Below are 13,519 nucleotides of genomic sequence, written 5' to 3' on the forward strand. Positions count from 1 at the left end.
TTCTTGACTATAATGAGGCTCACACTCCTGGAGGCGGAGTGAGGGCATGAGGGCCTGGAATTTCTAGAATTGAAATGGGGCAAAAAGGACTGTGCTTGAATGGCACTTGCTACAGGTTCTGTATACTGGTATATTTTCCCGTACTCTAGTACTTAGATACTACGTTGATGGGCTCCAAGAGGCACATCTATGGACTTAACAAACCCCGTTTTGCAAAAAACGTTTTAATTTGTACCACTGAACTCAGCATAGTCTACATCACGGACTTTGCAGGAGCAGGATTAAGCCACCTGCCTTCAATACAACATCCTGCAAGCTTTAATTTAAACCTGCCTGTGTTTTTAAAGTGGGGGGATGGAGGTGGAAGGTGGTGTTCAGTGGCAAGGTGGGGAGCTCACTTCACCCACTTGCTCACACGCAGAACAGGGAGGCTGTGGCCTGTTGGAGATCCTGCCCTGCTGGTTTGAGCTGGAAACCAACACCATGGTACAGTGTTTTTACCCCTCTCTTTTTTGTATCTCAGAATTTGCGGACTGAACCATCACAAGAATGGTGGGAGAAAGCAGAAGTGTGCGGAGGAGAGGGGTAAAAATAATACCAAAAAAAAAAAAAAAAAAAAAAAAAACCACTGTAGCTCTGCTAATGCCAGCCCACTTTGCCCAGAGTTGGCCACGTTGCAGCCTTAGGCAGGTGTGGCCAGTGCAGCGGCACTAGGCCCATGCTAGAACAGGGCCCTGTCCCTCGCCCTTCTGTGGTTAACTGTTCCAGAGGGGCCTGTGCTCGGCTAGGCACACCATTCTCTCCCCCAGGGCATCCTGCTTCTCCCTAAGTTCGTCGCCTTTCTCCCAAACCTTTATCACTTCTTCAGGAGCTGGCACAGGGAAAGGATTTCTTTCCTGACAGGCTACAGCCCAGTTCAACACACAAGCAGGGCCTGAGCCCCACGAAAGGTGAGGTACCCTCACAGGACCATGGCTGCCAGATGGGTCCTTCAGGTGGCTCGCCCTGGCCCTAGGGGCACTTCGCATTCTCCGCTTCCGTAAACCTCTTACTGTGTCTACATTTGCAACAACAACAAAAACCAAGAAAGTTAAACTCAACCTTTTTTATTCTGCCACGTTAAGGCTTTAATTCAGCAAAACTCTTAAGCACATGCTTTCTGAATAGGCATAGATTTAAGCTCCTGCCTAAGTGCTTTTCTGAACAAAGGCCCCACTGCACAAATCCCTATTTCAGTTAGGTGGAGCTTTTATTCCCACTTCAAGCTACCATATCAACAGGACTGCTAATACTATGGAAATACATGCTTAAAAGAATGTTACTAAAGTGAGGACCAGAGAAAGAGAGAGAGATTCAACCAACTGTACTAGGAGGGGGAAAGAGGAGAGAGGAAATGGACCTATTCTGTCCAAAACAAAATAAAAACCAAATAACATGAGCCTTGAGATGGACCCTCCTGATTCTGCTACCATTCACTACTGAAGAGCAAAAAAAGAACTAAAAACTATTGACTAGATTGTTCATTCTAGCCACAAACTCAACTGGATTAAAGTCTGTGTGGAAGGAATTTTGTAAAGAAAAAAAAGATCTTTTTTCCAATGTAGCAAAAAAAAAAAAAAAAAAAAAAAAAGCCTAAAAAAAAAAAGAGGGAGAATTCTAGCCTTTTGTAATATCCATATTGCACACTAGGACTATAAGCCATTGCTAGCTCATTTTGAATTTTAAATGTGTAATTTTTTGTTTTGTTGTTGGTTTATTTTTTTCTTTCTGTGGGGGAGGGGGGAAAATAAATGCTTGAACCACCAATGCTCTTTTTAATGTTTTATAAATATGTATGTGTATATATATAAATACAAAAATAATATGTATGCACATATATATGTGTGTGTATATATCTATATGTATATACATATATATAGATATATAGATATATATATAGGTTTTGAGACAAAAATGCAGAAAGTGAAAAAAAAAAAAAAAAAACACCCTAAACAGGATGGTGTGCTCTGATTTACTTGAATCTGGTCTCTTCAGCACCTGCGTTAAGAACTGAATATTTTTCCACTTGAATTTAGTGCTATTAGAAATTTAATATATGTGTTTTATTTATTTGATTTTTTTTTGCATGACTGATGCAAGGTTTGACATTTTCACTCAATAAAAACTGGAAAAAAACTAAAATTTCAAATGATCAAGTTGTCTTCTTGATTGAGGAGCTGTTTATTTTTTAAAGATCTAACAAATATTGGAGCAGTTAGGGCCTTTAAGCACTAGATTGCTAGTAGTCATCCTGCACCCATGTTTCTGCACTAGCGCTACGATGGTAACTGCAAAAGGAACCGAGTTCTGTTTATATGGACTCTGGCCCCGTAAAACTTTCGAGCAGCCCTGTGATTCTGTCTGAAGTGTTCGCTGGGGCCTCTGACAGAAGCGATGCTTGCGCCTTCACAGTTTGCCAAACTGGGACCTGGATTTATAGATGTGACTGCTCGAGTTTTCCCTTTCCTACCTCGGCCTGCAAACTTGGCGGGTAGTAAATTGGGATCTGCTCTGGAACTGTGCGTACTGTACCCCAGGTGAAACCTTACAATTGCATTCAAACCCCACTTAACGAACAGACATCTTTCATCAGCCTCAGCTAAGTTTGCACAGCAGCCTAGCAATACAGAGACGAGGAAACCTCACTTCGGCGTGGAAGGGGTAGGGACGGGGCTGGGAGGACTATCAGAGGGTGGCTTGTATGCCAGATGTTAAGGAACACTAAAAGCCACTAAAACGCCATGTTGAAGCCATGTACTTGGACAGTAATTAGCAAGAACACACAGAACGGTACGCCAGGCATCGGACACGCATCCGACAGCAAGCCTCCCTTACCTGGCCATTCTGTCACTTCCTCCTGCCGCCACGATACGCATACGCCACGGGCCCTTGCAGAATACGATGATCGCCTTTTGGGATGAGAAAGTCCTTCTCGGGCAAGAAGGCATCCTGACATCCACAGTACAGTCTAACACTGCATTGGTGCAGGCGATTCAGTAGCTGTGAGTGCTGACTGTAAAGAAACAATAGTTCAGGTAAGACCACTGGAGACTCAGTATAGCTTGTCCCCAGCATAGTCCTACCTGACATTCATGCCAGGCCCGAGTCTTTCCACACCAGAGGAAGGCCTAGAACATGCTTTCATCACCAGGTCTCTCTCTCTGCTCTGAAAGAGGCAGACAGGACAGGCAATATATGACTTCCTACGAGACAGCAAACAAGTTACCTTGAAGAATGACTGTGTACCCATAGCATGGCAGGTGCTCTAAAGCAAGCACCCTCACGTTGTTACCCTCCGGGCAGTGGCATGCACTGAGGGCTAACTCCTGATCAGAAGCACACTGTGGGTTCACATCCTCGCGTTCCCTGTAGTAATTCGTGCATGTATCAAGACAAGTATGCACAGAGCTCCTCAGGGAGGGTGTCGAGGGGATCGCGCTGAACTCTTTTCAGTGGTGCCCAGCGACAGGACAAGAGGCAACAGGCACAAACTGAAATGTAGGAAGTTCCACCTGAATATAAGGAAAAACTTATTTACTGTGAGAGTGATAGAGCACTAACAGTTTTCTCAGAGAAGTTGTGGAGTCTCCTTCTCTGCAGACATTCAAAACCCGCCTGGACCCAATCCTGTGCAATGCGCTCTAGGTGACCCTGCCTGAGCAGGGGCGTTGGACTACATGATCTCCAGAGGTCCCTTCCAACCTCAACCATTCTGTGATTCTGTGCGGACTGTGCCCCCCCCCCCCACACACACCCCCCAACTCATCCCACACAAACGTTGCTCTGTCTCTGCTGAGGCATAAGGGCCACACACAGACCAGTACACACCCAGCTGCCTGCCTTGACAGGCTGGGCTTGAGTGCCCTGGAAATGCAGCGGGTTCCACACCGACTGCCAGGACTGGGCTGTCAGAGCATCCTTTCCCTCTTAGCCTCGTTCATAGCCACTTCAATGCCAGATGAGCTGCTCCTCCTTCACGCTGGCCTGGCATACAACACTGCTCTGATGCCTTTCCCACAGAATCCGCGGGGGGGGGGAGCAATAGTGATGCTCTTTTTATACTTTTCTTTCTTTAAGAAAAGGAAACCTCTCCTGCTTTGTATTTGCCCACCATCTCTGAGCAGCTAGGTGTTTGCACCTCACTGTCTTTCCTGTCATCCACCAGAGGACCCAAAGCTTCCCAAGCCTGATGCCTTGGCAGCAGTCACTTCCTTATTAGCAGAGAGGATAAGGCTCCTCTCTCTTTCAAAGCCCCCTGGTTGCTCTGCTGCAGCTCCCAGCCATCATGTTTTCAGATGTCATTATCTGAACACACTCCTAATCCGACCTTGGAGCACAGAAGTTTGTTCTCACTGGAGCTCTGCCCACAGCACAAGGGATATTTACATCACTGTATTTCCGGGAGGGGAACAACACAACTCGGTACTTGAATGCTCTTGCTGGAACTTGCCTTTGGAACTTGGAACTTTGTGGAACTCTCACTGCACTTAAATAGAAGAATGACTTATGTTATGGGAGAAGTAGCAAGATGACAAATCAAAACCTTACTGCTGCATTCATTCCAAACTCTCGCAACTGGTGACACTGCAGTTTGGCATCTGCAGCTCTGCATCCAGCCCCTGCACTTCATGAGCCATGGAGAGGGAGAGGGAAATCAGTCACCCAGGGAGGCTGCTTGTTTTAAAGTCAGGAAAAAAAAACAGCCAGTTCCCACTACTACATTGAGTATATCAAGCCTATCCTTCTAGCAGCATTTTTGAGAGTGCAGGATCCTACAGTTGCACATATGTGCACACATATCCACAAAACCACACTGCCTAGATCGTGCATGACATTGAGTATCTACACAGTGCTTTTCAGCACACTACCAAGTCTTGTGCAGCAACCACTAACACAGGCATCCACAAAGGGTGTATCCTTTGGCACCAGCCCAGATGTGCAACTCAAAGAGAGAAGCACTGCTTTCCCTTTTCCAAACAATTCACAGACTTTAATCCAATAGATGCAGCAAAAGTTCATTCTCCTCAAACATAAAGAAGCATTCAAGGTATTTGAGGACACAGAATGGGAGACCAGATGGTTCCGCCACTACTTCCAGTCACCCTATTCTTTAGATGTCATTATCCAAACATGCCCACTGCAGCCTTAGCACACAGAGAACTGTCCTTGCCGAGGCCATAAGGACCAGCAATGACAGAAATACAGAAGATAATGTTGGCCTAAAATAAGGGTAATGGCCATTATGGTGGCACAAGATGACCATGATTATTAGTCCAACTGCTTATCACAGACAGTCTAGCAAGAGTATTTATAGCAATTTATAGATATTAGAAAAGTAATACTTCAGGTTCTCTCTCTCATTATCCCTCAGATATACAAGGAACAGTTTTCACATTGTGCAAGAAGAAGATTTAGTTTACAAGAATCTTTCTTACAAGTCTTCGTCAGATCCCAGCTCCTCTTTAGTCACCCCAGTAGCACATACCATCTCATAGGGAGCTGTAAAGACCAGAATGCAGAGCAGTCAGTGTCAGGGCCAGCAGTCATCCCTGAGCCATACCATCAGGTGTGCAGAGCTGGTGCAAGTGTCCAGAGAAATTCTCCTCATAGCTTTCTCAGCTGAGTACAAAATGCAGTGAAACATATTCTGCTCTGGGAGGACATTCACTTGGGCAACACAATGCCTCCTACACCCAGGCAGAAGCAAATTCAGGGCCCTGATGCTCCCTGGTACAAAGGAAAAGCAAGTTGTTAGGACACACAACATATACTAGAGATAATTTAGAAGAACCAAAACTCAACATGTGATTCCCAAGGCATACCAATATAAAGAAAGGCCTGAAGACTTGCAAAGGAAATAGATCTGTTAAATAAGCCTACCTTCATGCCTCTAGACTAAAGAGACAAATTTGGAACTAAGCAGGATTTTAGTGTAGAAGAGCGGTAGTTGAGTCCCTAGGTCATGAGTCTGCCTGGGGAGCCCATGGGAGCCTGATTTCAGAAGAATTCATCGAGCTGGAAAGGGGAACTACACGTGCTGCAGCTCAACCTCCTACTGAGAAAGCGGGACATCCCTCTCTAATAGGATGGCAGAATTGGAAAAATCTCAGTTCTCTGAGAAGATCAGCAAAAATTATTCTAACATGGCCTCCTCCCTATAACAGGGCAAGAGAAGAAGAAGGAAAAAAAAAAAAGAAAGTCACACAACAGAGAAAAGAAGAGGAAAAAAAATGGAGCCAACGTTTTGGTACTGTCCATGCTATGCTGCCCAGGTATGTGAGCTAGGATGGAAGCCAGCCTTTAATTTATAATAACCAGCAAATTAATAATAAATTCCTCAAGACTTCATGGAAATCTTTTTTTCACTGAGCATTGGATATAATAATCCAAATCAAGAGAGAAAAATTATGACACAGAAGTGAAGGACAAGAAAGCAGTTTTGACCAAACATTTAACATCTAAGACCTTCACAATCAATCTCTGAAATTCCCCTCACAGTTCCCTGCACAAACGCTTTCCAGGGGTTAGCGTCACACTTACACTTCTGCACTCAGCCACAAAAGCTTGTTCACACAGAACTTGCAGGTGCCTTTTTTAAAGGACGTTAGAAGCCCTTTTAAAGAAAAAGCTCTTTGGGAAGAGGGAAGAGGAACTAGCCAAATCTCTCCCTTCCCTCAACTCCCAACCTGCATGCCACAGAAGACTGAAGCTTTAAAACATCACAATAAAATCTCAAATCATCTTAAATGGGAACATGAGCTTTAAAGCCTTCTCTGAAAGTCAATGAGGAGCTTGTACCTATTCTAAACAAAAAAGCATACATGCTGCAGGCAATGTGTTAGGAGTTTTGCACACACACATACGTACATGAACTCACACACAGATGAATAAATAATTCCTGTTTTTCTCTAAAAAGTAAGACAGAACTGATTTGATCAAACTTTGAAAGAGTAAGAGCATGCATGAACATACCTGTTGACAAGTCTTGCATATACACACAGTAAAATATACAGGTTTGTATAATACACGTGTGGGACAAGGGCAGTATGCCAGTCTAGGTGAAAGCACACACTAGCATGTGTGAGGGAACTGCCCATGTGGTGTCTAGTGTACCTGCTATATTTTACAGGTATCCATAAACTAACTATTCTGAGGGCACATGATGACATACTTGTATGCTTTTCCATGTGCAGACAACCTTTTTTTTTTTTTTTTTTTTTTTTTTTTTTTGAATACTTTCTCTTGCATCTCACACATTGGGGGAGAGGAAATGTACACACTAATCTATTTTCTAAAGTAGACTATGTAAGAGGCTCTAGAATTATATGTACATGCAACAGGTTAGGACAGTCAAGATGCTTTTTAGTCTCTCTTGTAGACACTGTCATGTATCTAAACACACCACTTTGGCAGGGAGCCCCAGCTTTTGTAGTCTGTTTGCTCTCTTGAACAAACTTTACCAGCACCTGAAAGCTGACAGCACCTAATTCTGGAGGGAGCAATCTCTACAAAAAAAAAAGGGGGGGGGGGAAGTGGAGACAAATGCACTGAACAGCATTTGCAGGGAACATGGGTGTTTGACAGGGTGACAAGATCTTCTCGCCAGCCCTGGGGCAAGAAGCAGGCCCATGAGAAGCCCCAACATGCACCTCCTTTACCAGGGCCTCTGATTTTCTATGCATTTGCTTAGAAGGTAGTAAGGAGGCCCCCTCCAGAGGCTGTTCCCTTCACTTTGCCCTGGGAGGTAGGGTGCTCTGGCTCCTCGACCTGCTCCTGCTCTTGCCCTTGAAGTGCCCCAGCCCCATCCTGGCAGAGGAGGGGCAGCCAATGGAGGCGGCTTCCCGCCTTCCTTTTGCTCTTTTTTGGCAGGGAAACTTTTAAACAAACAAATGAAGAAACATTGAGGATTTAAGTAAACAGACAAAGATTTATCTGACAGGCAGACTAAGGAGCCTTTCCCTGCCCCCTTCCCTTTCCACAGGGCAGGGAGCTGCCTTGTGCTCTCTCTGTGAAGCCAGCAACCAATGGCATTTGTCCGAAGCCCTTGCTGTCACCAGCCAGCCCCTAGGACCCTTGTGTAGTCCCAGACCAGAATCAAACTCTGCCTGAACTTCAGAGCTCTGCAATCTGAAATATTAAAGAGAATAAAACGAAGTCATCTGATCTGTGGCCGAAGCAGGTCATACAGCCCCTCACAGGGAAAGCAAGTTCATTCAGCTATCAGACACAAACTTGCAGTTACATCTCCGGAAGAGCCCGTTACACCCACAAGATGCAGAGGAACCAATTCTGGCCTGTAGCTAGAGGTCCACACCATAAGCACCAGCAATGGCAAGTGAGGGCCCCAGAGTCGAGCTCCCTCAGTCAGCAAACCCCAGAGCTCACCACTATAGCCACTCTGCATCCCTCCACAGAGGTCTGAAGGGGCAGCAGCCTGCTGCCATGGGCACTCGCTACACTTGCTAGAGTTTTCCTAGTGTTTTACGCAGATAATTAGACTAAGTCTGCTCCCTTCCCCCCCTTTTTTCCCTGTTAAATAAAGAGCTGGGGGAAAGGAGGAAAACCAGATACAAGGCTCCAGTTCCAGGCTAGATGTTAGGCTGCAACTGGCTGTTTATGGGGAACAGAAAAAATTTCAAAACAAGAAGGCACCCTGTTCTTCACCTTGTGCCCAAAACTTACTGCCTGCAGTGATGGAAGAGCTGGTATTACCGCATAACAAGGAAGGGATACAAAAACATGGAGGTAAGCTGGCAAAAAGGCATGCAGAAATGAAGTCTGCTGTTGATACTGTAAGAGGGCAGGAAGCAAAGAAAGTTCATCTATGTAGGAAAGTTGCAGCAATTTAGCGCACGGCCTTTCGTGCATGCACATATTTCAGTTTAAACTGCTTTAACTAAGACAAGTTCATTCAAAGAGATGGAAGAATGTCTACCCAAGAATTTGCTCTAGTTTTAATTAAGTTATTTAACGAAATTAATTTTAAAGAGGTGTTACTCTGGCTCCACATAGATAAAACCTCAGTATGGGCTTACAGAAGTAGGGGGATAAAGTTGGAAGCAATCTGTTTCTGAAGCGCTACAAAGAAAAAGGGAAGGAACATTAGGAGGCAGACAGGCATAACAGAAGACAGACAAACCGACAACAGGGATGCTTCACAAAACAGACATGCCAAGCAGGCAAAGTGATTGAGAGACAGACAAGCAGGCTGGTAAAGTGACAGACACAAAAAGAAAAACAGGCAACAAAAAAGCCAATTGTACTTCTAGATGTTCTTAATCACACCTACCCAGTCAATCACCTCCTCAGTCAAGAAACAGTCCTAGAGAAAAGCAACTATTTTATCTAAACCAGAAAAGAAGTCCTATCCCCACCTTCCTACCCCTTCAGACATGTTTTTGTGGCTAGCATCATAACAGATCTCTTGCTATTTGTACACATTCAGAATATAAAAATCCTAAAGGGTTAAATCCTCCAGTAGATGTAGAAAAGAGAAGCCTGGGGGGAAACTGGGGGTATTCTTCTAAGATGCTCCATAAGTAAAGTAACCCCTGAGCAGTCCTTGCAAAGCATTTGGGGAGATTTTTAGTCTGAAAGACACTTTACAAAAATAAATTGTAATTGAGTTTAATAATCTTCCCCTTTCCAGAAAGGGCCTGACAGATGCTGCCTAGTGCTCACTTCTGCCCCATTTCAAATATTTTTACCTTATTTGGATGAAATATATTATTTTTCTAATGAAAGGATTTTTTTTTTTTTTTTTTTTTTGACGAAGAGCCGGTTTTCCCTTCGTCCAGCTGGTGCCTTTATTAGGTTAGTGCTTGCTCCCTTTTGGGGATGGGATTGTTTTTTTCCCCGAGATGGGAAAGACCATGCCAGCCCCTCAGTCTACAAGTGCGCAGTTCAGAGCTTCTACTGCACAGTAAATCAAGGACTTGGGTCATGCCTTCCATCCTCTCTGTCCCCTGCTCCCCCCACATTCAGCTTCAGTACACTTTAGTTTGTTTCACTTTTAACAGCACAGGTGGCAGTAGGGGCCAGCCTTGCAACAGCATACAGGTGGACCCAGCTCTAAAGTTAGCCCTACAGGGACCAACTTCTGTGCAAGCAGCATAGTCTAAGAGGGTAAAAGGAGAATGAAGCAAGCTGAGAAGCTCTCTCGTACTCTTATGCAAATCACTTCCCGTTTCACCTCCCAACATTGCTATACTTATATTCTAAATTGCTTGATGCAAAGCCTGTCTCTTACTTGGCACTTGCATATCACCCAAAGAGACAGAGCTCCAAACCTGGCTGGAAGTCTCTCAGCTCCAGCTTGGTATCTGTTTTTGGTGCACAGGGCCACTACTGCATACAATTTGTGCTGAGCATAAGGCAACAGAATGCAGGAACTCCACAAGCTGCTGGGTGTGGAAGGTCTAGTCAGGCACTGAGATCAGATTTGCCCCCCAAAACTACCCTGGGCCTGTTGTCAAGCCTTCATTTCCCCCAAGGGACCCACTACCCCACCAAAAAAGGCAAAGGCAGCTTCCATTTCTTGTCAGGCACTGCAAACGAGAGCACCAGAGCACACACAGACTGGGTTTTTTCCAATTTCAACATAGCTCCCTCTCTCACCAAGACAGCAGCCCAGCATGTACCACACTTCCTTCCACCATTATACATCATGGCAGCCCCCCGGTAACAACAAAACCCCAGACCAGGATGAAGTAGCCATTGGAAACACAGCCAGTTCCCCTACTGCTATTGGAAACAAAGGCAAGAGAGAATATATGTATTAAAAAACACTTACTTGCCAGAAGAAGCTGAGCTGCAACAAAGAAAGACCAGGTCTAAAGCAGCAGCCTCCAAGCTAGGGCAAGCTTGCAGACTGACCAACACACACAGAGACGAAGAAGCCACACCAGGAAGGTCAATGCAACTCCTCTCACACAGCTGTGCAGTCTAGGCTATCAGGAACCAGACAATCAGGGGACAGTGGCTCCAGCTGGGTGGTGTGCTGCAGCCTTGCATTGGTCTTATTCCCAGGCACACCAGTTAATGGGGGTTGGGGATTTTTTTTGAGCGCTGCAGGACCTAGCAACAAATCTGGTTTCCAAAATTTGCTTTCTCTGCAACTTGCCTTTGTCACTCAGTAGTTACTGGCCAAAATTTTTTACCCACACATGGGGAAACTGAGGCACACTAGAAGTAAAATGCATTGGAAAATGTAATGCAGAAAACCAGCAAGATTACACAGGACCCCACTGCCCATCCCCTTTGTTCTGATCCCAAATACTGTTAGGTTACTTTCCCATCAAGCAAAAGGCAATAAAAAAATTCTTCCTGCTTCTGTCAAAGATTCACATAGGGCTTATTTGTCAGTCTTGGGAGTGAGGAAGGTTGGACAAAGATGTTCATGAGACATCTCCCCTTAACCCTTTCCCACTTGTCACATTATTTGAGTTCCCCACTTTTCCCTTGTGGATATTGAACAGAGAGCTTTTATATCCTCAAATTACTGGAAAGCACCAACCTGACATTACTTCCTCCACAGGGCAGACCACAGGTTCACAGGGTTTCCCTGAAATGTGCTCAAGTGACACTGTTCAGAGGAGGCTCCCTTCACCTGATTCTTACCCAGCACCAAGAACCTATAGAAACCATGTTACGAACAAACTAATTCACCAACCTGGGCATTGTTTATTCTTCTTCCTGTGTTAAAACAAAGGCTGATTACAGTGTAAAACAGTCTAGTTGAGTAAGCCAATCCCTGGGTAACTGCTGCTGCTTTCTTTTCTGCAGGCAAATGGTTTGCTACCTGATCATCTTTCAGCTAGTATGATGCCATCCTCAGTGCCTACAGGCCAGTGGGCTAAACATTTCACAGAACGCTGATCTACGAAGCTTGTTTCTAGCCAAAAAAAGAAAACATAGTTACAGTTAGAAGTCAGGCTACACACTTCACCAGGACAAAAATACTGATCCCAAACCTGTTGCTATTCTGGAAATAAAGACAAAATGCGAGAGAGGAACAGCACCTATGATTTCCAAAAATACCTGCTCGTAAGGAGGTCTGGCTTCTTCTAAATTCTCTGCTGATAGGTTGGATTTCCTCAACAAAGTATACAAACACTCCATCAGGAGCAAGAGGACGAGAGTTAGCTTTTTGAGCAATGAGAGCTGTGATGGAGTGCACTGGGATTCATGTCAGGTTGGGGAAAGAAAAAGCTGTAACCAATTGGTAAAGATTGTAAGAACAAAAAACGAAGGGTGGAAAAAGGGCATTTGAGGAAAAATGCCTTTTACTGCTGCACCAGAAAACTTGAGGTAAATGAACTGAACACTGGGAACATGTAGGAAAAGGGGGGGAAAAATTAACCCGCAGGGATGCTTGTACTGTAAACCTCATAAGTCACTCTGCAAGGCACATACCTCAGCAACATATTTTCCACATTTCACTGACTGCTGTTGTCCAGGCACTTTCTATTTTCAAAACCTTCTATGTATATAAAATGTACACAGGCAGGACAATACTTTTACATTATATCCCTGAACTCAGTCCTGCTTCCTTTTCGCGAGGATTCTTGGCTTGTAGAAATGAAAAGTGCCATCTCTTAAGAAAAGCCTTTGCTTTTAAACACTTTCAAATTTTCCCATTTTAGCTAAACGTGACGTTCTTTGTGAACATTAAACGGCAGAGAGAGAGAGATTGAGAAGGAGAGAGAGACACACACTCACTCACTCCTGGGGAAGATATTCGTCCATTTAAGGAATGAGAAATCATCACATTCAACAGCAGGTCTAAATACAGTAATATGAAGGTCCCTTTAGCTCCCCCTGAGCAGGAAAATGTCACTGTGTACCAGACACCCAAATACTCAGGAATCAAGTAAATCCCTCATTTTTAAGATGGGAGCCAAATATTTCTGTTGAACAAAGATGGGACTACAGTACAGTAGCTACGAGTTGCTGTACACCATTCTTTTCAATGGCTTCTGTACTAACACGGCAGGGTTAGCAGAGTCATGGGATACCACACAGCATTCCCTGCTGGTAGATAAGACAAAACTGCTGTGGGATATCTCACGCACTCCCTTCAGCACCTCCTGCTGCAAGGGGTGGAAACAGAGCAAGATGCTGCTTTCTGGGCCCTGCAGTGCCTCCTGCTGGGAGAAAGGGGACCATAATAGCTGCATTTTACTCAAAAGATGAGGTATTCATCTCACTATCTGCAATGACAGAGGCAACCTAGCATTGAGGTGGTGTTACTGCTATTTATATTGTACTTTATATTGCACTTACACCATTCTGTACACTGCCTCCTGCTGACATAACCTAGGACTGGAGCAGCGTAAACACAAACCAACTATACATGTCATCTGAAAAACATTTTAAAAGCACTGAATTTCTGGAATCTTCCCCTTTCCCTCCCTTTACCACCCTGCATGCCTATTTCTTCCCAGAATAAGAGCCACAGTAATCCAGTAACAGCCTGGTG

Source organism: Rhea pennata, chromosome 22 (genome assembly GCF_028389875.1).
Source record: "Rhea pennata isolate bPtePen1 chromosome 22, bPtePen1.pri, whole genome shotgun sequence".
Lineage (NCBI taxonomy): Eukaryota > Metazoa > Chordata > Aves > Rheiformes > Rheidae > Rhea > Rhea pennata.